Raw genomic sequence first — 22,298 nt, forward strand, 5'->3', positions numbered from 1 at the left:
GGTCATACTGTCCTTGGAGCTAATGAGAAAAGTCACTGCTCTGCCCACCACTGTGGGGGCTCGCTTTTTATCTGCCATTGCTGTTTTGGGTGTTTTCACAAGTTACCTTCTTTGTGTTTATTTATTTACTTATTTATCTATTTGCTTGTTTGTTTTACAGTGATTTATTTTGAGAGAGAGAGAGAGAGAGAGAGAGAGAGAGAGAGAGTGCACATGTGCAAGGTGGGGAGGGGCAGAGAGAGAGGGAGAGAGAGAATCCCAAGCAGGCTCCGCACTGCCAATGCATAGCCCAACATGGGGCTTGAACTCATGAACTCTGAGATCATGACCTGAGCCGAAATCAAGAGTCAGACATTCAACGAACTGAGCCACCCAGGTGCCCCAAGACAGATAACCTTCTTAAAGTTTTACAAAACTCTGTGAGATGGGTGAAGGAAACAAAACCAACTGAAACTTTAAAACGATTTGTCCAAGCCATCACAGGAAATGACAGATACAGGATTTGAACCTGACGTAGGAGTCCAAACTCTGCATTCTTAATCACTGTTTCCTCTCAGAAAAAGAGAGAAAGATGGGAGGAATGCATGGGGCTATGTTGTTTGCTTCTCAGAGAGGACAGGTGGTGAGATTGGCCTTCTGCATGGTCCTCAGGGCTGTGGTTGGGGCCATGGTGCGGTGGCCAGTGTGGATTTGGCCACTTTTCTGCTTGCCCTCTCCCCCCCCCCCCCCCCCCCCAGTAAGTTTCACTGAGACAGGGCTGCAACTGTCTGGGGAGGGAGGCTCTCCCTGCCAACTGGGTCTTTAATTGCAGCCCTCCAAGGGGATGAGCACCATGGAATCAGTGTAGAGACCCAACCTGGGTGCCACGAAGTAAATATTTCCCATTTCATGTCAAGTCATACCCTAAAACAAGTGTGAAGAATTGGGATTCAGTGAGAAACCCACATTTCAGGGATCAAAATGGGTTTTGACTGGGCTGAAATCCAGCCATCACTCTGCCCTGTCTGACCTTTCCTTGGGGTGCCTGGCCCTCCTGTCCCGTGAGTGTCAGGGGACGCATCCATCAGCAAGAGGTGAGGAGGTAGGGCTGGGGTGAGCGGGGTGGATGCTGTGCGTTAGCCGCACAGGCATCCCAGACTCAGGGAAATAAAGTGGGGCTTGGGGCTCATGAAAAGATACCCTACTGATTATGCATAAAAATTTACAGAAGAGGAGAGTGGGGCCAGGAATAGTGACAGATGGGTAAATGCAGTGTCTATGAGACTAATTCAACATATTTTTACAGCGATGAAAAATTATAGCCCTGGGCAGTTTTCCTTGGATGCTTGCTTTTGTGGAGCAACTAGCCCTATATTGTCTTTGCAAGCGATGGCATGAAAGTCTCAGTAGTGCCCACACGGCTTGCTTTTAGGCTGGGGTTGGTGATTTGGGTTTTATATGAATGGTTGCATGTGTCACCTGTGCTTTGCTACGCTGGGGGCGGTCCTCATGTGAAGCAGAATCCTGGGCGGGTCCCGGAAGAGCTTCCCCCCCTCCCCCGCTCCGTCCCCTATTCCTTGCATTTCCTGGTGGTGTGCTGTGGTCTGTGAAGGTTTCAGACAAAGGCAGTATTCTGCATGTACAGGATGAGGGTCTCATGTCTTGGGGACAGTGGTGAGGAGGAGAGGAGGTGTGACCTCATTAATCTGTGAGCCAAGCGCCCAGGAAAGCTGAGGTCAGCCTTACCAGAGGACATGCAGGGCTGTGCCCAGGCTGGAGAGGCACAGCTTATTTTTAGTTCTTCCCTTCTTACATTGCTTAAGTGTTTGCTTGCTTCACTAAGAGATTTTTGAGATTTTTAAAAAGTGTTTATTTTTGAGAGAGAAAGAGAGAGACAGAGAGAGAGCATGAGCAGGGGAGGGGCAGAGAGAGAGAGGGAGACACAGAATCCAAAGCAGGCTCCAGGCTCTGAGCTGTCAGCACAGAGCCCCATGCGAGGCTTGAACTCACGAACCACGAGATCATGACGTGAGCCGAAGTCAGACGCTTAATTAATTGCCTGAGCCACCCAGGCGCCCCTCACTAAGAGATTTTTGAGATTTTGTGTGTGTGTGTGTGTGTGTGTGTGTGTGTGTGTGTGTGTGTATGTGTGTTTTGCTGTTGTAATTCCAATACAAATACTGGGAGGATAACTTCGTGAAAAAAATCATTTTTTTTCCAATCAGATTTTTCTGGATAAGGGGTCTCCTTTATGTTGTATGTGCTTGACACAGGAATGCTTGTAGCTCTACAGATCACAAATGATGTGTTATTGACAGCCCCAGTGGTATCAGGGTTCCCCTTCCTTGTCACCCATTTTCAGTTTTCAGTGACAGGCCGGGTGTCCCCCACGAGAGGGAGGGGACAATTTGGGTGCCAGGAGCGTTGCCCAACTTCTGCGCAGAGCGTTTTGCGGAAAATGTGATTCGTGTTGACCCCTTGGGTCCAAAGCTCTGCAGGGACCCTCTCTTGGGCTTATACTAAAGCTGTGTCCTTTAGCCCACAAGAGTGGGCGGGCCATCCACTGTGACCCGGTCCTCCCCCTGCCCCTGGTTCCCCTCTCCGTCCTCGTGACTCCCCGTTACAGGGAGCTGCGGAACCCAGTACCCACCGGACCGGTCCCCTGGGGCTGCTGTAGCCGAGAGCCCACACCCGGGACTTCAACAACACACATTTATTGTCTCGTGTGTCTTCACGTGGTCTGCCCTCTGTGGGTCTGTGTCCTCATCTTGTCCAGAGAGGACACAGTGAGCCTGGCTCGGGGCCCACCCCGTGACCTCATTTTAAGCTCACAGACCCCGTCACATGCCCTGCTTTGCAGACCCCGTCCCCGATCACAGCCACCTTCTGAGGTGCCGAGAGTTAGGATGTCCACGTGGGAATTCTGGGGGGATACATCTGAGTCCGCCACGCTGATCAAACACAGATGGCCGAGCTGCCAGTGGACGTGACATTTGGATGGCCCTCGAGGGCCTGTGGGAGACCAGAGAGGCTTTTCCTGGCGTCTGCAGGCGGCAGGGCCGTGGTGATGCCAGGCCAGCGGGCCAGTCCGCTTCCACCACCTCCCCTCCAGCTTTCCCGTGCCTCTGACCCCTGACCTCTGACCCGCATCCTCACCGCCCTCTGACCACCGGCCCCTTTCCCCTTGCTTCGCAGCCAACCCTGAGGCTGTAGCCTCCCTTCCTTCTACTTGGGACGCCCAGAAAATTTCAGGGTCAAATTAGAAACCATTTTTTTTTTAACATTTATTTTTGAAAGGTGAGGGAGGAGGGGCAGAGAGAGAGGGAGACACAGAATCCGAAGCAGGCTCCAGGCTCTGAGCTGTCAGCACAGAGCCCCACGCGGGGCTCGAACTCACGAACCGTGAGATCACGAACCGTGAGATCACGACCTGAGCCAACGTCGGAAGCTTAACCGACTGAGCCACCCAGGTGCCCCTTCCGGAACAAACTTGAATCCCTTTAGCTCCGGAGTTAAGCCCTGTGCCAACCGCTGTCCCTCCTCCCGGGTGTGCGGGAGTCTGTGGCGCGAGCACGGGTGTGAGAGCAGGTGCTGGCAGAGGCCCGCGTGGCGGGCGCAGGGGCGGGAGAGCGTGCAGGGGGGTGGAAGGGAGAGGGGGGTGGGCGAGGTGGGAGAGTCCGCCTCGTTCTTCGGGCACAGATGAAGGGAACCTTTCACTCCGTGGACGTGGGGCCCCAATTCTCCCAATTCTGCTGAGAAAACCACACTTGTTATAATATGGAAAAACAAACTGGGCCCTCAGGTCATGATCTCTGGTGTGCCTGTGCCTCGTTGGTGACCACGGGGCAGGTGTGGAGGCTCCCAGTGCTTGAGTAGAAGCCCTCCTGCCTTGAGGGGCGTGGGGACGCCGGGGGGAGCCCTGGGGGGTTCCTGGTGGCCCTGACACAGGCAGTGTGCACCGACCCCTGCTAAGTGAGAGCGTGGTAAGTTCCAAGGCCATGGTTCTCTGTGGCCTGGCCAGCAGCGGTACAGCCCCCCGGAATTTACTAGCAATTCACACCACCGAACCGGAAAATCTGGGGGTGGGACCCAGCAATCTGTGTTTTTAAAATTTATTTATTATGAGAAAGAGAGAAAAAGCGTGAGTGGGGGAGGGGCAGAGATAGAGGAGAGAGCGAGAATCCCAAACAGGCTCTGCACCATCCGGGCTGAGCCTGTCGCGGGGCTCAAATGCATGAACGGTGCGATAGATGCTCAATGGACTGAGCCACCCAGGCGCCCCACAACCTGTGTTTTTACCGGATGATTCTCTGTTTCTAAGGGTTGAAGAGCCACCGCTCTAAGACCACACGATCCATGACTCAGGTATTAACTGGTCTTTGGAGGCGGGGTTGGTAATTGATATGGGAGAAAAGAGACAGCTAGATCACTGCTCTTACACGAAATACCAGCTCTTAGTTACTCAATTCAGCAAACGCTTTTAATAACTTTTATATTCACATTTTACAATATACTGTGAAGCCGTAGTGTTTGGTCATTGGTGAGTCGTTTCATTCAATTACAAAAATTTGAACCTCTTTTATGTGCCAGGCAATTTCCCGGCCCTTGGCTTCAATGGTTAGCAAAACCAGGAAGAATTCTTCTGAGACTCTGCGAGTGTGTCCGTGAGCGTGTGTGGTGGTCAGGGGAGGGGCAGACATCTCATAACTCATCAAAGGAAGAGCAGCTGTGATTAATGCTTTAAGGAGAAGCGGAGGTAGCCCTCGAATGACCAAGCAAATAAACACAAAATTTCAAATCTGATACACTCTACAAAGGAGAGGTATGTGGCAGATGGACCGAGGGTCCGGAAAACTTTTCCTGCAGGAAGTAACTTTTAAGCTCAGGTCTAAAGTGGCCATTAACAACGGTGGACACCAGCCTGCTGTGGGGAAGCAAGGCTGCTTTGAGGAGATGTATGTAGGTCTTGGTGAGAGGTTATGGAATTTGGATTTGAATCTAAGAGGAACAAGAAGCCTCATGTGTCAGTATTTACTAGGTAATGCTGTGTAACAAGCAGGCTCCAATATCTCAGTAGCTGCCAGTAGCACACGTCTGTTTCTCGCTCATCTTGACTCTGGGCTGCCGCAGCTTTGCTCCCATGGGTCCTCCTCATTGCAAGACCCAGGCTGAAGGAGCCGCCTGAATTTGTGTCATTCCTCTCTATGGCAGAGAGAAAAGAGCAATGGCTAAGCCCCGCCACACACTTCTCCCTGTGACACGGGTCACCTCTGATCACGTTCCACTGGCCAACGTAAGTCACATATTGTGAAGGGGCAGTGGTGGTTAGGATGGGGGCCCCCTTTCAAGTAGCTGGGTGCAATGTTACTACCTTATTTGTAATAAGATCCACCCCCCACCTCCTATATTATTTATAATAATATACTATGTAATATAATATAAATAATATACTTATTCTTTGTAATAACTTTTTCCCCCCAATTGTCTTTGAAACATTAACTAAAAGTTATCCTGAGAGTAACTTTTTAGTGGAAATAAGCTTCGTGTGATCATGTTTTTTCACTCTTAGGGTACTTAGCTATTCAAACATTGTTCGCGGGTTCCCGAAGTTTTCCTATTTTTTGTCCCAGGTTATTTAGAAGGAAACACGCTCTCCCTTTATGTTTCCCATTTATTGGTACAAGTGTTCCTGCTTCACCACAAGCTAGAGAACGTGCCTCCTTTTCCTTGGCAACGTGCTGGGGTGGGAGCCAAGGGGATCGGCATGTCGGGATCAGAAGGTGTCTCTTCCACCACCGTGTCTGCAGACCTCCCAAACTGAAGCACGGTGTTGACCTCATCCAGCATTTTCACATCAGAAAACTGGCGAATATAGCCAAGGCTGATGAGCAGCTGAAATTACAAAGGGCTCTTGGACCAATGAGACAGATTTTAATCCTTTCAGGATCCGCCAACCTTTTCTGAGTGGTGCTTCGTGTTATGTACATTATTAGAGTTCACGTACGTTCCGTATTTATCAGACAAAACAGGATGGGTTGGAGCTTCCTTTATTGTTTCCTCCAGTGTTCCTAGAGATTAATACGGTTTCAGAACACACGCCGCTTAATTTATGAAGCCTATTTTGACTGGAACGTTGGCAAAACCCCTTCTTTTCCAGGTAACACCCTTTATGTAATTCATGATTGGAGTCCGTGAACCAAGGTGACAAGTCTTGTGGACTGTCACGTGTCTCTGAGTCTTACATGAAGTTTGGAAAGGCTTACTCAGTGTTGTAGTAAAAATCGAGGTATTCTGTTTTCTCACCTGGATGCCATCCAAGAAACGATTTCTCAGTTTCTTTTCATTCACACCAAAAAGTTACTACGTTTGATGTTCCATATTACTCCTAAACGTAAGCCCAATGAGTCACAGATTGGGCTCAACAAATATTTGTTTATTAGATGTGAGCTCCAGGAGAGCTGGGACCGCCTTCTCCTTGGCGTCTCTCAAGGCACCTGTGACTGACCCAAACAGGGGCCCAAGTAGGGTTTGTTGGATTGAGTCAGTTGCCTACACTTTGGTTTGGAAAGAGAGTATCTACCCTCCAAGGACAGCTTCCCCCTACGGGTAGGGGATGAGTTTCACATGAGCTGACTAAGCTCCATGGTGGTGAAGTCGGGCTCTGAGGTCATGAACTCCCACTTGGACCGTAGGCTATGATTTTCCAGTGGTGCAACCCTGGGCAGCTGTGTCATCTTCCAGCCCTAACTTCCTCACCGAGTGCGTGTGGGTCCTAAGAGGTGCAGTGTGCAGACAAGCCCATAGGCCACGAATAACAGTAATGTCAACGTCGATAATGGGGACATCATAAACCCCAGCATGGGTTTTGTTTGGAAAGCACAGGTAGATGTAGGGGCACCTGGCTGGCTCAGTCCGTTAAGCGTCCGACTCTTGATTTCAGCTCAGGTCATGAGCTCACGGTTTGTGAGTTTGAGCCGCTCACCTGTCTCTCCGCTGACAGCGTGGAGCCTGCTTGGAATTCTCTCTCTCTCCCCTTCTCTGTCTGTGCCCCACCCCCCACACTCGTTTCTCTTTCTCTCAAAAATAAATAAACATAAAAAAATAAAGCAGAGGTAGACGTGAGGAATTCAGCTGTGAAAAGGAAGGACATCCTGACATGAGCTACACTATGACTGAAACTTGGGGACATTTATAAATGAAATAAGCCAGACCCCGAAGGACACATATTGTATGATTCCCTTAAATGAGGCACCTAAACAGGTGAATCCATAGAGACAGAGAATAGAACGGTGGGTGCCAGGGGCTGGGGGAGGGGCCGGGGAGTCAACATTTAGTGGGGACGGAATTTCAGTTTGGGAAGACAAAAAAGTTCTGGAGAGGACGGTGGTGATGGTGGCACAATGTCATAAAAGTACTTAGTGCTACTGAAATGGCCACTTAAAAATGGTTAAAATGGTAAATTGTATGGATATTTTACCACCATCCAAATTGTGGCCAAAAAAAAAAAAAAATCCTAAAAAATATAAAAAATCCAAAAAAAAAAGTCACAAACTTTGCAAAGTATGGCACAAACTCCGGTTATAATAAGCAATGTCTCTGGTCTGTCTTTTTTTTGCACAGTAAGAGAGACTAAGGGAAGACAGAGAGAGGAAGCTGGGGTTAACCGGTAGCTCTTGTGGCCCTTTGCACCCCCGGCTCTGATGAGGGTTGTGCTGTGTTGGCTGTGACGCCGTGAACTCTCTGATCCTCAAGTGTCCTCACCTGTAAAACGAGGGGTTCATTCCAAAAGGCCTTCGAGTCCCCACCCCACCCCCATAGCACTGCAATTCCCAAATTTCCTTGTCTTGATCCAATTTCATTCTTTTCAATGATTTTATCCTCATTTGCTTTTCTAAACACAGGGGCCCAAATCCTGCTATTTGATCCTTAACTTCCATTTTTAATCCGGAAAAACCCCAACACGGCAAAACAACACGTAGATGTCCGCACATTCTGAAAACTACCCTTTCCAGCGGGGAAATCGACACCCCGGGCGGGGCTTGCGAGGCCCAGGCGGCGGAGTCGCAGGGCCCTGGAGGGGGCGGGCTGCGCTGCTCTGCGGCGCCCTCTGGCGGCCGCTCTCCGTTATGGTCACCGGCCACAGAGGTTCTCCTGGGCTTGTGCCTTGGGCAGGGGGAGGACACTTGCCCCAGGAACAGATTGACTCCACCGAGCACACGTGTGTCTGAGGCTTCAGAGAAGAGTCGTGAAAAATGACGTCTTTCTATTCGGGAAGTCTCTCTCAGTGGCCAGTGATGAAGATACCAGAAAAAAAAGGGGGGGGGCATTCATTATATTTATGTTGTGATATTACACCACCGAGAGCAAAGTCAATGAGAAGAATAAGTAATTGAAACAAGCATTTTTTTTCCCCTTTGGCAGAAATTCGCTCATTAGCAATATACCTTTTTACAAAGGGAGATTAGATAAATTAGAGATTAAAGGAAGTGGAACAGATGTTTTTCCTCTGATAGGCATCATTCTATAAGAAAACGCCAAGGCTGAGTTAGAGCCGGGGCAGAAAGCACGATGCACTTTTTTTTTTTTTTGGTGATAACATATTTTAGAAGGCAAAAAAAAAAAAAAACAAAACAAAACAAAACAAAAAAACAACCCAGGCAGGAGGGAGAGCTGACCCAGCTCCCAGGGTCACGCTCACACAGCCCTCTGACACGCCCCTAGCGATGGAACTCAAACCACGGTGCCTTGCATCTTCCAAGGACCTGCTAGGGGCTCTGTGAGCCCGGTGCCAGCTGTCTTCTGGACGTTACCTTCAATCCTTTCAATAAGGGCAGTGTGGCAGCTCTCCTGACCTCTGTTTTACAGGGGAGAAAGGCTACGGAGGTTCGGAGCGGGGTAAGAGATGCCTGTGCCGGCGCCAGCGTCGGCGCCGACCGGGAGCTTGTTAGAAATGCAGATTCTCCGCCCCACCCCAGACCCACCGAGTCGGAAGCTCAGCGGGGGGGCGCCCAGCAGTCTGTATTTTAACGCGCCCGCCCGGTGATTCCGTTGCTACTGACGTTTGAGAAGCGCTGAGCCAGAACGCTAGTTCTCAACCCCCAGCTGGGCGTCCGATTCCTCCGGGAAGTTTAAAAAAAAAACAACAACCAAGCCACAGGTGCCTGAATCCCAAGCCCGGGAGACTTGGATTTGGTTGGTCTGGGATGGGGCTCAGGGAGTTTTAATGTGCAGCCAGGAGTCAGAACCGCTGGGGTAGACAAAAAGGCATGGTGGGGACTGAATTCAGGTTTGTCTTGTCTTGTCTTCAGACCCCTGCTCCTTACCTCTTGCTCACCTGGCTGCTCCAGAGCCTGCCTCGCTGGCGGACAGAATATTGAAGACGTCCCCGTCCCCGCCACCCCCGGCTGAATCTAGAAGGCAGAAGAGGCTGGCAGTGAGCGAGGAGGCTCACGTGGCCATGGCCTTGCGCGTGCCCCTAATTGAGGGCATGCGTCGGGCACAGAATTGGCTCGGGGCCGGGCCTCCCGTCCACCCTCAGCTACGTGGCTTGGCCAGAGTTGGCTGTGGGGCTTCTGGGAAGAGTTGAGTTTCCTCGAAGAGTGAGCCACGGGAAGAGGCCCCAGACTAACCAGTCTGTCTTCTTCGCCTGAACTTTGCCGTGCCCGACGGACGCCTGCCCTCTGTGCCTTCTCGCTCCCCGATGAGCCCGCCCGGGCACGGCAGGGGGACAAGACGGGCAGAACCCATCCCCACAAGCAGACGAGGGCCCCAAGGCCAGCCACGACAGGACACGTTCCCCGGCTGGGTCAGGAGCCCCGATCCGGCAGGCTGTCCCACGCGGCCAAAAGCGTCCCAGCCTCCTGCCTGAATCCCACCCGCCTTTCGAGGCTGGCACACAGACCCTGCGGCTTCTGTCAAGCCTTCGAGAACTGAAAGAACTCCATCTAGCCCAGTTATGATCGCCCGGACATCCTGCTTGCCCCCCTCTTCTGCCGCGTATCACGTGGGCTTTTGTGATGCGGCTGTGTCTATGCCTGTCGTCTTTCTCTGCGGGACGTTGAGACCCATGTGAACGTTGGAGTTTGTCACGCTGCCCAGCACCCCGTCTGGCAAGACTGGGGCCCTCTCAGGGATCGATAACCAGTTATTACATAAGGAACAAACCGAGGGTGGTGGACACCCATCGGAAACTGGGGTGGAATCTCAAGATGTCCCGTCTGGAAGAGGCTTTCGAGAGGCGAGTGAGGAAACGGAGGCCCCAGAAGCGACGCACAAAGGCAGGTAAGTGTCCAGGGGGCAGGGATTGGATTTCTCTGGAGTCGTGATTCCCATAACCCGACCGGTCCCGTTCTAACCTGGTCACTCCTTGGTTAGAGTCTTGCTTTTCTGGAACTGGAATGTTGGCTTGATTCATTCTGTCTCCAACTCTGGACGCAGGGAAGTGGCCTTGCACGGTTCAGCTTTTTCATTCTTACGGGTGCCTTTTTGGTTCCTCCCTCCCAGGTAGGAGCAAGGACCCACCCCTTCCCGAGACAAGAGCTTTATATTGGGGCCCACGTAGATGGCAGGCTCCCAGGGGAGAAGTGTTGGTGGCGATGATACGTATTTGGTTGTCTGTCGTGCCATTCACTTCTCAGTTCAACCAAGGTTTATTGAGCATCTACTGTGTACCAGACGCTCAGTTTAATGAACGAGTGGGAACTGAAAGTATTACTGTTTACAAAGTTTTGCTAAGGGGAAAGTGTGTTTCTCTGGAAGCCGAGAGGGAAAGCTCCTCATTGCCCTGGGGAGGGGTGTCTGTTAGAGCACCCCAGGAGAGGTGGTGAGTGTGCTGCATAGTGTGGAGGACTGTCCAGATAAGAAGGGGGGGGAGGGCATACCCACACCGACGTTGGTGCCACCGAGGGCTGGGGGCTGGGCGGGCAGGGGCCTGGGAGGTCCCCGCGGCTTTGTGTCACAAATCACGCCGGTGGAAATGCGGATGGAGAGGCAAGTAGAGGCAGGTGTCACACGCACAAGTTTGGATTTTATCCCGAGAGCACGGGCAGCCATCCAAGGAGTTAGAGTGGGGAGGGGCACACTGGGCTTCACAAGACTTGAACGTCACTTTGGAAATGGGAAGCTGCCAGCAGGGGGGACCGTGAACCTCCCCGTGTCCGTCGCCCGGTTCCAGCACTGATCACCTTATGGCCAACTGTTTTCTCTTCTCCCCTTGCTCTCCAGCTCCCTGCCTGAAATTGTTCTAAAGCAAGTCCCAGACAGCACATCCTTTCTTCTGTGAACGTTTTAATGTGCCTCTCTGAAAGACAAAGACACCTGAGACATAACCACAGTATCATCACGCCCAAAACGTAACAATTCCTAAACAATACCAGCGGATCCAGTTAGTCTTAAATTCCCCGATTTTCGTCTCTATATGAACAACCTGATTTTCATATATGTGAACAAACTGTATGTATTTTACAGCTTGTTTAAATCAGAATCCAGTAAGGTCCATATACTGTAGCTGGTTGACGTATTGTACGTCTCTTGTAATCTGTATCCCCTTCATCTCTCTCTCTCTCTCTCTCTCCTTCTCCCTTTATATTTCCCTGCAGCCTGTTGGTTTAAGAATGCTTTTTATTTTTGTCCTGTAGCCTTCCTCACAGTTTAGATACACTGCGGGCTTCCTGATGGTGTCACTTAACATGCTCCTCTGTTCCCTGTAGTTCCTGTGTACAGGGAAGTGGATGAAATGTAAGTGTGGCTCTTTGGGTGAATGAACCGAACAGGTGGGACCTTGGTTCGTGGTGTGATCTGGTCGCTCCTTGGTTAGGGTCTTGCTTTTCTGGAACCGTAACGTTGGTTTGATTCATTCTGTCTCCAACTCTGGACCCAGGGAAGTGGCCTTGCACGTTTCAGCTTTTTCATTCTTACGGGTGCCCTTTTGGTTCCTCCCTCCCAGGTAGGAGCGAGGACCATCCCCTCCCGTAACAAGAGCTTTATAATGGGGCCCACGTAGATGGCAGGCTCCCAGGGGAGAAGTATTAGTGACGATGATACGTATTTGGTTGTCTGTTTTGCCATTCCTTTCTGGTGTGCCCGTAATTTTTTCATGGTGCCCTCAGCCGAAAGAATATCGGTTCAGTTGATTAATAGGGGTTCAGTTGATTAATTCATCATGGTGTAATTAATTTATTTAAAATTTATTTTTATTTATTTATTCTGAGAGAGCACTAGTAGGAGAGGGGCAGAGAGAGGAGGGGGGAGAGAGAACCCCTAGCAGGCTCCGCACCGGCAGTGGTCAAACCCGTGAACTGGAAGATTACGACCTAAGTTGAAATTGGAGGCTCAACTGGCTGAGCCGCCCAGGCACCCAAGTCGTCATGTTTTTAAACAGCTCAGTAAGTGTTTGTGTTCTAACAACCTAGTGGCCCATTGGAAACTACTATGCGTAAATTAAACAAAAACAATATTTCCACTGCATTCTTAGCCACAGTTTCTTACCAGTTGGGCACAGAATAGCTTTTCACGCCTGGGGTCATATCCCACACTGTCATCCTTGTTTTCTCTTTCGCGTTGATTGTTGCGAGGTTTTACTTTTTTTTGTAATATAAAACTTAGTTTTTATATTTATGGTATTTTTATATCTAATATGTCTAATACATATATTTATACGTATTTATATTTATATAAGTTATATATAAATTATATATTAAATTAAGTAAAAATTATAAAATACATAAATATAAATTATATTATTATAAAATGTAAGTCACGTATATATTAAAATATATAAAAAATATATAAGTTATGTATATATAAATTATGTTTATATTTATGTATAATATATTTATAATATAAAACTAAGTTTTAATATACAACTTACCACTGTAACCGTTTTTAAGCGTTCACATTAGTGGCATTAACATTCACAGCACTGTGCAACCGGCACCATCATTCACTTCCAGAGTTTTGTCATCATCCCAAGCTGAAACTCTGTACCTCTTAAATGCTAATTAACATTAAACACTAATGCCCCATCCTTCCCCAGCCTGTGGCGACCACCATTTTGTTTTCTGACTTTAGGACATTGACTGCATACTTCCTGAGAGTTGAATCATACCATATTTGTTCTTCTGTGTTTGGCTTATTATTATTGTTATTGTTGTTGTTGTTGTTATTATTATTATTATTATTATTATTATTTGCCTAGCATCATGTATTCAAGACCTGTCTGTGGTGCACCAATGAAGTCCTTCATTCTTTTTTGGGAGTGAATGATATTCCCCCACACGTAGAGACCACATTTCGTTTATCCCTATCTTTGGGATGTTGCTACCTGTTGGCTATTGCGAATAGTACTTCTGTGAACCTTGGTGCACACGCGTCCGCTGAGTCCCTGCTTTCGTTGCTTTTGGGCGGGTAACAAGGGGCTCACTTTTGTCACAGCGATCTGGAAAGGCCAGCTGCACAAAGACATGATGTCCTTGAAAGGTGTGTAGCCTGATCTAATGAGGAAAAGTGGGACCCGCCTTGGGCTCGTAGCTTGCTCAGTGCCTGACAGACACGTTCTGCTTTTTTCCTTCAAGAATATAAAATCTGTGGCAGCTGTGTGAATGGAAGGCGGGGGGCGGGGGGGGGTCTTGAAAAGACTGAGGGGCCAGGGAGGCTGGGGACTCGGCTGTCACTGGCTGGAGGCAGGGATCTTGGAGGGACCTGGGGGCTGGATTTGAGAGGTGTTGAGTGAGTGGAGTGACCGTTAGTAAAGTTAGTGCTCATTAGCAGGGAGACCTTTTCCAGAGTCTTCAAGGCCTGGGATCCACAGAGAAGCACGGTGCGGCGGCCAGCTTTTGTCTTTAAATAGCGGTGGGCCAATCCATCTCTAGGTGGAGGCCATCGCCGGGGTGACCTGTGTCACAGGCTTGAGTACTTCTTGCATGCATCTTAAATTCTTTTATCGCTTCAAAGAATCCTGTGGTTTTTTTCTAATTCTTGATGGATCCCTGAAATTGTCTTGATGACTGATGAGAATCAAGCTGATTCAGGCTGATACTTCTCTTCTTGGTCCAAGAGTTATGTATAACTGCTAGCTACTTCTGGTGACACTGTTAAAAATGTATCAAGTGACCCCAGAGGTGGCTCTGATAGAACTTGCGTGATAATCCTGTATGATAGGATCAATTCCTGGTCGGGGTCATCCGTTGGCTTATCCACAAGTCATTCTTTGAAAGCCACGCTGTTTTCTGTTGTATTGAGGGGCTTTACACACGCCGGGAGGAGACCAGCCCTGGCATTATCACTTGTGTGATTTACACCCTCTGTCCTCATCTGTGAAATGGGTTGGTGACACGCCCATGACTGTCGGCACTGGATGGTTGTCAGCCTCCCCGAGATGGCACTTGAAGGGGAGCTCTACGAAGCATCAAGAGCTGGTCAGGCAATATCTTCAATCAGGAATCTGTGGCCTGGAGCAGGCTGTAAGCCGTGGAAACTTCAAGAAATCAGACGCCCCGCCATCTATCCACAGATGACAGTCGGTGATGGTGTGTTTCCTCGCAGCCCTGAGTTCTCACGGCAGTCCTGGAGTGAGGAGACTTAGGGCTATGCTGTTTATCTGAGAGTCAACACATCCCTATACCGCATCATGCCACGAAGAGAGGCGTTTAGGTTGGACCATTCCACAGTATTTATAGATCACCTCCTAGGAGCCGGGCACTGCTTTCTGCCAACACCGGGAGAACAAATAGACATTATTCCTGTTCGTCTAGGGCCTGTAGTGAGGGAGAGAAAGACAGAAAAACCCAATGGCAACAGCAAACAACCCCACGCTACTAAATATGTGACCAAGAGCTGTGACAAACGCCGCGAGGGAAAAATGAAGGGTGTGGAGGGAGTTCGAACAGAGGGATGGCCTCTCTGAGGACGTGGTCCCTGGACTGAGCCGTGCAGGGGAACGATGGGGGCTGGGTGGGATGCACAGCAGGTGCAGGGCAGGTGAAGGGGGAAGGCAGTGAGGCCAGGATGCTGTCCAGGTGGCTGGTAGGTGCGGCCGAAAGCTGGAGGTCCTGCTGACTGGGGGGGATTCTGGCCCAGGGCCGGGCATCGTGCTAGTTTCCTCGGGCCACGAGCCAGGTGGCTTAAACAATAGAAATTTATTTATGTGGGGCAGCTCGGTGGCTCAGTCGGTTAAACATCTGACTTCGGCTCAGGTCATGATCACACGGTTTGTGAGTTTGAGCCCCACATCGGGTTCTGTGCTGACAACTCAAAGCCTGGAGCCTGCTTTGGATTCTGTGTCTCCCTCTCTGTCTGCCCCATCCCCACTCTGTCTCTCTGTCTCCCCAAAATAAAATAAACATTCAAAAGAAGACACGAGGCCCTGCACATGAACCTGAGGACCCGCAGAAGCCGAGAAACTCTCAAAGAAGACCGAAAAGGGATTTATGTATGTTGAACCTTGTTTTCTTTTGCAGACTAGACACTTCCCTGTCTGGGGCCTGCCAGGTCTTAAGCATTCTGGATTTTAGAGGCTAAATATATATTACTAATTACTGTTACTCATAGTTAATGATTAATGCAATTTGGGCTTCTGCTACTTAAAACAACTTTGATTAATCCTTCTGCAAAGCAAACACCCCTTTTCTAATGAGAGGAGTCAGCCACTTAATGTAGTATTTGTTGCATCTATAATTCCATCCATCAGTTGCACCCGTGAAGCCCCTCTCGCTGGACTGACTCCTGGAAGGTAATGAAGGATACTGTTATTCCAAGGCGGTTGATAATCGAGATGCACGCTGAAATGAAAATGGACAGTTGTACACAGGCCAGAACGAATGGGCAAATTTCCATGACGTCTGTCGACTGGATGGAGCCTCCTTCGAAATGAAATAATGTGATTGTTCAGTACCTTGGTTGAGGTTGAGTGGGGGGCCAGGGGGGCAAGGGTACGGGAACCCGTGTGTTTGGTACGTCACGTACGCTCTCCTGGGAGAGGTGTTCGTGTTAGCCCCACGCTATGAATGAGGAAATGGGAGCACTGAGATCAAGTGATTTATCCAAGGTCGCACAGTGCAGCTGGGACTTGGTTTTTCTTTCCCAAAGCAAACCTTCGATATGGTCTATGTGACCACTGAAGGAATCTTGCCAGGGCCTGCCCCGGTCACATTGGTGAGGCACAGTGGCTAGGTGGAGTGGTTGTGGAGTAAAGCAGCAGACTCACCTATGGAAGAGTAAGGCAGCTGTCAAGGCCTTGTGAATCATCTGGGTGACTTTGGGATCTTTATCTGAAACCACATGCCAGGCATACTGCTAAGCCTACTGAATCAAAATCTCCCCACTGAGGGTGGGAGAGATTTTTATTAGGGAAAATATCCCCAGGAGGTTTCCATGCACACTCTTCTTCCAAATGACCCTGGTTTCTGTTGGCCCTTAGTTCTGCGGGTGACGTGCTAGTTGAATCGAGCCTGACCTTGGCCTTGCCGAAGGGCCTGGTGAGTTCTCAGATCACGTGAAGCTTTAATCTAAAGCTAGAATTAATTATCAGCTTAGAGAGCCTTGATTTCCCGTGTCGGGGAGGCACGTGACCCTGGGTGAGTACCAAGGCGCTTCGTTCTAGCTGGGTGTTTGGCTGCCCACGCAGAGCTAGAGGTAATGGGCAGAGAAGTCGGAGAGGTCTGGGATTGAATCCCAGCTCTACTGGCCATGACTTTGGGTGAATTACTTAACATCTTTGGGGTTCATTCTCCGTATTGAAAAATGGGAATATCCCCTCAGAAGGTTGAGGATCAACGTCAATCATTAGGGAATAATGAACCTCCATTATGAATAGTAGAGTATGTTGTGTTGCCTTGCCAGGGTGACCAACCTGAGATGCGCCTGGGAGTTTTCTGGTTTATTATTTAAAACACTTTTATTTTATTTTATTTTGAGAGAGAGAGCAAGCATGTGCACAAACAAGCGGGTGAAAGGCAGAGAGAGAGAGAGAGAGAGAGAGAATCCCAAGCAGGTTCCACACTAGTAGAGCGGGAATGGGGACGGGCTGAGGGGGGCAGCTAGAGAGAGAGAGAGAGAGAGAGAGAGAGAGAGAGAGAGAGAATCTTAAGCAGGCTCCACACCCAGTATGGAGCTTGATGTGGGGCTCGATCACATGATGGTGAGATCCCTGGGAATTTTCTGATTTAAACGTAAAAGCCCCTTGCCCTGGGAAACCCTTCGGTCCCAGAGTTGGTCACTCTGTGCTTGGCACAATTGAGATGCTCAACAAAAAGGATGAATAATCTCCGTTGTCGACCTCCCTCAAGTCACATCTTGTCAGTACACCTGCCCGTGAAGCCAGCTTTTCCATGAGCCAAAGTGAGGGAAGTCTTCTGTGATCTTTCTGTGGGATGACAGTTCCCTTGAGACACTGATGAAATGGCAACTCTGTAAATTCTACCTCTGACCTAGACCAGGTTTTGTCTGAACCCCCTTGTGACATGTGTCCAGCATTTGCAAAATCACCCATCAGAGCTAACGTGCAAACAGTGTGCATGGAATGTGGTAAGCGTACAGTCTTTTGGGGGAAGCAAATGACCTTATCGGGTGGGCCAGCCAGGTGGTTACTTCTTATTTTATGGGTGAACAGGACAAGGTACAAAGCTTCTAGAATCTAAATCCCCCGGGTAACAGGGGCTGAGGCAGGTTAACAACGCCCCTAGGAAAGATTCCCAGTTCTACGTATGGAGATACTGAGCTACCCATGAGCAATCTATATACAGCACTAAGCTCCTGAAATTGTGCTAAATGATTTGATTTAAATACCGGTCTATCAACGGATGAAGACCTAGGCAATGTAGATTTCCATTAATAATGAATGATTCACTGTATTCTAATCCTGTTAAGCATACGGCTTCTCTGCAAATGTATTAGTGGCGGTGTGTGTTTGTGAATTAAGCCCTTGGTGTATCAGGTTTTTGAGCCTAATTGTCTATTCAAAAGGCTATCACTTTATCACGTCATGAAAATTAAAAAGGTCCCTTTTGTTGGAGTGTTTTGTTAATCCTCCGAACGATATTTTCTCTTTCTTTCTCATTTTCTTTTTATTGAGCTTTATTAGGATTTAAATGCAACAGAAGCAAATCCTGCTGTTCCGCTGAAATTGATTATTAAAATAACACTGATAATTATACACAGGTACTAGAAAATAACACATATGGTGTGCTGGCAGGGGTACGGAGCATTTTCCCCCTCAGATTGTGCTAAAGAAACTCCAGGGCACTAAAAATAGGAGAGCAGTACAATACATCTCTGAAATGGGTTAAAGCTTTAGTGACTGTTCTACCTTAAGGAAGTTTGAGTGATTTCTGCTAAAATTATCATCTGGATCCAAAAATGACATCTGACGAGAAGGTATGAACAATTTATTGGGCGATATCTTCATTTCAGGCACTTATATGGCTGACAGGGCTTTCCTATTTAGCTCCTTTATATGTTCTCTTCCAACTATGTCTTTTTCTTTTTTGAAAGAAAAAGATCCGTTCAGATAAAAAAAAAAAATCTGGTGCCTGGTCTCAGTCGCAAAATAGAACTCAGGGGAAAGTTTTAGCTAAATTCTGCTTGGCTGTATTTGAACACCAAAAGAATGCATCTGTCTTTTTTGAGAGTTAAAAAAATAACCTTTTCTTTTCATATGTGTTTAGAAGACTCAAAAGTATCTTTGTTTTTAAACTTCAACGAAGGACTTGTAACTGCTTTGTTTGAAGAAATTTGCTTTTGAAAAACAAAGTTTGGGGAGTTGACAGAGCGCATACTCAGTGCCCTCAAGTCTTTCTCCCTGTTGCCTCTATAGGGATGTCCAGAGATTCAATGTCTGTGTGTTCCCAGCACTGGAGGCAGGGACAGGGGACCATCTGAATACAGAGCAGGCAAGGAGGTGACCCATGAGGTTTACTAGAAAGTGCTGGAGCTGGTTTTTCAGGAAGTCAGGTGAATGTTCTTCTTTTCACAGATAATTTCAAAATCATCCGCACTGGGAGACCAGAATGCCATTCAATTAGATTCCCAATAGAGTGAGAACCCTACACTGTAAAGATGGAAGGGACCTTCCAGGACACATTCTAGTCTAGACACAAGATATGGATGTCTTTATGGGGATGAGAGTTTTTTTTTTTTCTTCTTAGAAAATTGATTTGGTGTTTAAAAATTGCCCAATGCCGGTCAGCGTCAAAATGGATAAATAAGGTGGCTTGCAGAAAGACAGAGGTATTGGTTTTGACCATCTAATGTTTCTTGTCCTTTTTTTGATAGTGCTTCTTATCTTTCCTTTTGGGAAGGCACTCCTCCCAGACTCTCAGTCCACAGGGTTGGGATTGGAATCCTCACCTTTTGCTCTAGGGGTGGGCATAGGCTCCCAGCTTTGGCCGGTCGGCAAATTCTCTCCATGTCTCCTCAGTGACCGTTCAGCAGTTGACATGACCCAGATGAGCCAGCGAGAGTCAAGCCCAGGACTCGTGCTGTAACATCTCGGGTAAAAGGATGATGAGAAGTGGGCTGCTGACCGCCATCTTGTCACTCTTGTCAAGAGTAGAGCCCTTTGGAGAATAAAGCAAACATAGAGGAGAGTAGAACCAAGAGCTGGAGTGAGACCAGGGCTTTCAGCCCTGCCTGTCCTTGACTTTACAGTCCTTTCCTGTTTTTAGTTCAAGTCTGTCTGAATTCGAGTTTGTGTCACTTAAACATGAAAGGGTTCTTCCTCATAGTGTCATCAAGCTGGTAAAAGACTTTGGGAAACAATAACTGAAATAAAGTTACAGATTGATACTCCTGCATGGCTCTCTAAAAAAGGAGTTAACTCTTGATTTGTCCTCTTCAGAGAACCGGTGTCACCATTGTAAGGTAGGGCAGTGCTCTGGTTTGTAAGAGAGAGTAGAGCATGGTCGTCAGACAGCTCTGATTTTTTATTCTGGTGGAGATGAGAGAATCTGTATTTGCATGTAACAGGTGCCTGAGCATGTTAGATCGTTCTCCTAACCTCTAATGTATTACACACCAGACCCTATACCCCCCAATCCTAAGTTAGTAATTTGGTTGGATTGGGGTGATGTATTCCTGAGGAAGCAGGAACCACACTCCTGGGTGTAGGAGCATGTGTACTAGCTATTGATTGCTCTGTAACAAGTAGTCATGACTTTGGTGATTTAAAACAAATATATTTACCATCTCGCTCTCTGTGGATCAGCAATCTGGGCATGGCTTGCTTAGCTGGGTCCTCTGCTTGGGGTCTCACAAGGCTTCCATCATGGTATAGGCCACATTGAGTTCCTATCTGGGGCACGGGGTCCTCTTTCAAGCTCAGGTGGCAGTTGGCAGAATTCAGTTGCTTGTGGTTGCAGGACTGAGGGGTTATTGGTGGTTGTCAGCTGGGGCTGCTCCCGACTCTTACCCAGTGACCCTTTTACATCTGCTCTGACAAGATGGCAGCCATCTTCTTCAAGGCCAATGTATCAGTTTCTTATTGCCGCTGTAACAAATTACCACACATTTAGTGGCTTGAAACAGCATGGCTCAGCTGGTTCCTCTGATCTGGGTTCTACTAGATGTTGGCAGGGCTCTCTGTGATCCTTTCTGGAGGTCTTAGGGAAGGAGCTGATCCCAAGCTGCTTCCAGTGGTTAGCAGGACTGGGCTCCCTTGTAGTTGTGGCACTGAAGTCTCCATTTCCTTGCTGGCGGTCAGTTGGGGGCTGCTGTTGGTTCCTAGGGGCCTTTCCCTGGTTCTTGCACTTGGCCCCTACATCTCAGAAACAGCAATGGCGTGTTGAAGGCTTTTGTGCTGAGAATTTCACCTGCTTCTCTGTTGCCTCCTCTTTCTGACTCTGGCTAGATAAAGGTCTCTGCTTTTAAGAGTATGTGATTAGACTGGGCCCGCCTGGATGTCCCAAGATAATCTCCCTGAGGTTTCCCACGGAGTGGTAGGGCCAGGCCTTACTTGTACACTCTATACCTGCAGAATCTAATGCCCAAAGCATTAGGGTGTAGATGCCCAGAGCCCAGGGTTTAGATGGGGAAGTCATTTAGCATGCAAGTGAGGGTTGTGCCTGAGGACATGTAGGGCATCCCTCTGGCTCTGTGTGTAGGGCAGACTCTTGGCCTCACTGCCTGACAGGTGGAGCCCAGCAGGGAGCGCTGGGTGGTCAGTCCCACAGTGGGGACACCTGAGACAGGCCTTTTCAGCCACACGTAGAGCTCGCTGTCCTTGGGCCCGTTCACGCTGGGCACGGTTCTCAGCTCCCTTCTTTCCATTTCTCCAAAACTTATTTGCAAATTAAGATACTCTTCTGACATTCCTCACCATTTACCAGGCACCAGAGATATATCCCCTCTCAGAGAATGAGCCCCAGTCTTTCTGAGATAATAGTCTCAGTTACGGAAAACTGGGTGTCTTTGTTATGTAGAGCTTTATCACAGCCGCAGCAAGAATGAGTACAAAATACCATTAAATATCAGAATACAAAAGTGTTTCCTGGATTCATATTCTCCAACAAAACACAATTCTGTTCCTCCCTAAAATAGTGATACTTATTTTGTATCTTTTCTGAAATAGACTGTTTTGCATTTTTCCTTATCTAGAAAACAGCCAGTTTCTGTCTCCTGTGCCATTTGCTTAATCTAAGTGACCCACTGCTCTCTGGGAGTTTCAGATTGTGTGTGTGAATGGTATGTGTGTGCATGCGTGTGTTTATGGCTGGCTATCTCGGTGATTGGTGGGGGTCTGGAAACTGACCCTCTTTAAATGAGTTGTGTAACCCATGAAAACGCTGCCCCTCCCCATTGTCAGTTTGTGTCGTGTGGGGGTTATTCTAAGCCCCGACGTAGTGGCTATCATTTAGCGTTTACACCTAACAATGCTCAAACACTTCCCCATCTCTAATAAGGCACAACTCTGCACATCATCCATGTGCGGAAGAGAAATGCACACATGCCCTTTTGGTTATAGGTGCGAGGTTTTTTTTTTTAATGTTTTTATTTATTTTTGAGACAGAGAGAGACAGAGCATGAGCAGGGAAGGGGCAGAGAGAGAGGGAGACACAGAGTCGGAAGCAGGTTCCAGGCTCTGAGCCATCAGCACAGAGCCTGATGTGGGGCTCGAACTCACAGACTGTGAGATCATGACCTGAGCCAAAGTCGGACGCTCAACCGACTGAGCCACCCAGGTGCCCCTAGGTGCGAGTTTTACCAACACCATGAACTTGCTGGGGTCCATCTCACACGTCTACCTGAAGATGCACCTTAGAGACAGAAAATAAAATTCAGTGAACACGGTCCTTTCCGTTCAGTGGTTTCATGAGCGGATTAATTCTGAG

General features: G+C 48.5%; 1 long non-coding RNA gene across 2 annotated transcripts in view; it reads left to right on the forward strand.

Moving 5' to 3' along the window:
* Nucleotides 1-22,298, forward strand: part of LOC113598613 (uncharacterized) — a 283,338-nt gene that overhangs the window by 13,941 nt on the left and 247,099 nt on the right. For both annotated transcript variants that reach the window (XR_008298250.1, XR_008298251.1), the window contains exon 3: nt 9,288-10,260. This is a non-coding gene — a long non-coding RNA (uncharacterized LOC113598613). The remainder of the gene's footprint in view (nt 1-9,287; nt 10,261-22,298) is intronic.

The sequence above is a fragment of the Acinonyx jubatus genome, chromosome B2 (assembly GCF_027475565.1).
Source record: "Acinonyx jubatus isolate Ajub_Pintada_27869175 chromosome B2, VMU_Ajub_asm_v1.0, whole genome shotgun sequence".
Classification (NCBI taxonomy): domain Eukaryota; kingdom Metazoa; phylum Chordata; class Mammalia; order Carnivora; family Felidae; genus Acinonyx; species Acinonyx jubatus.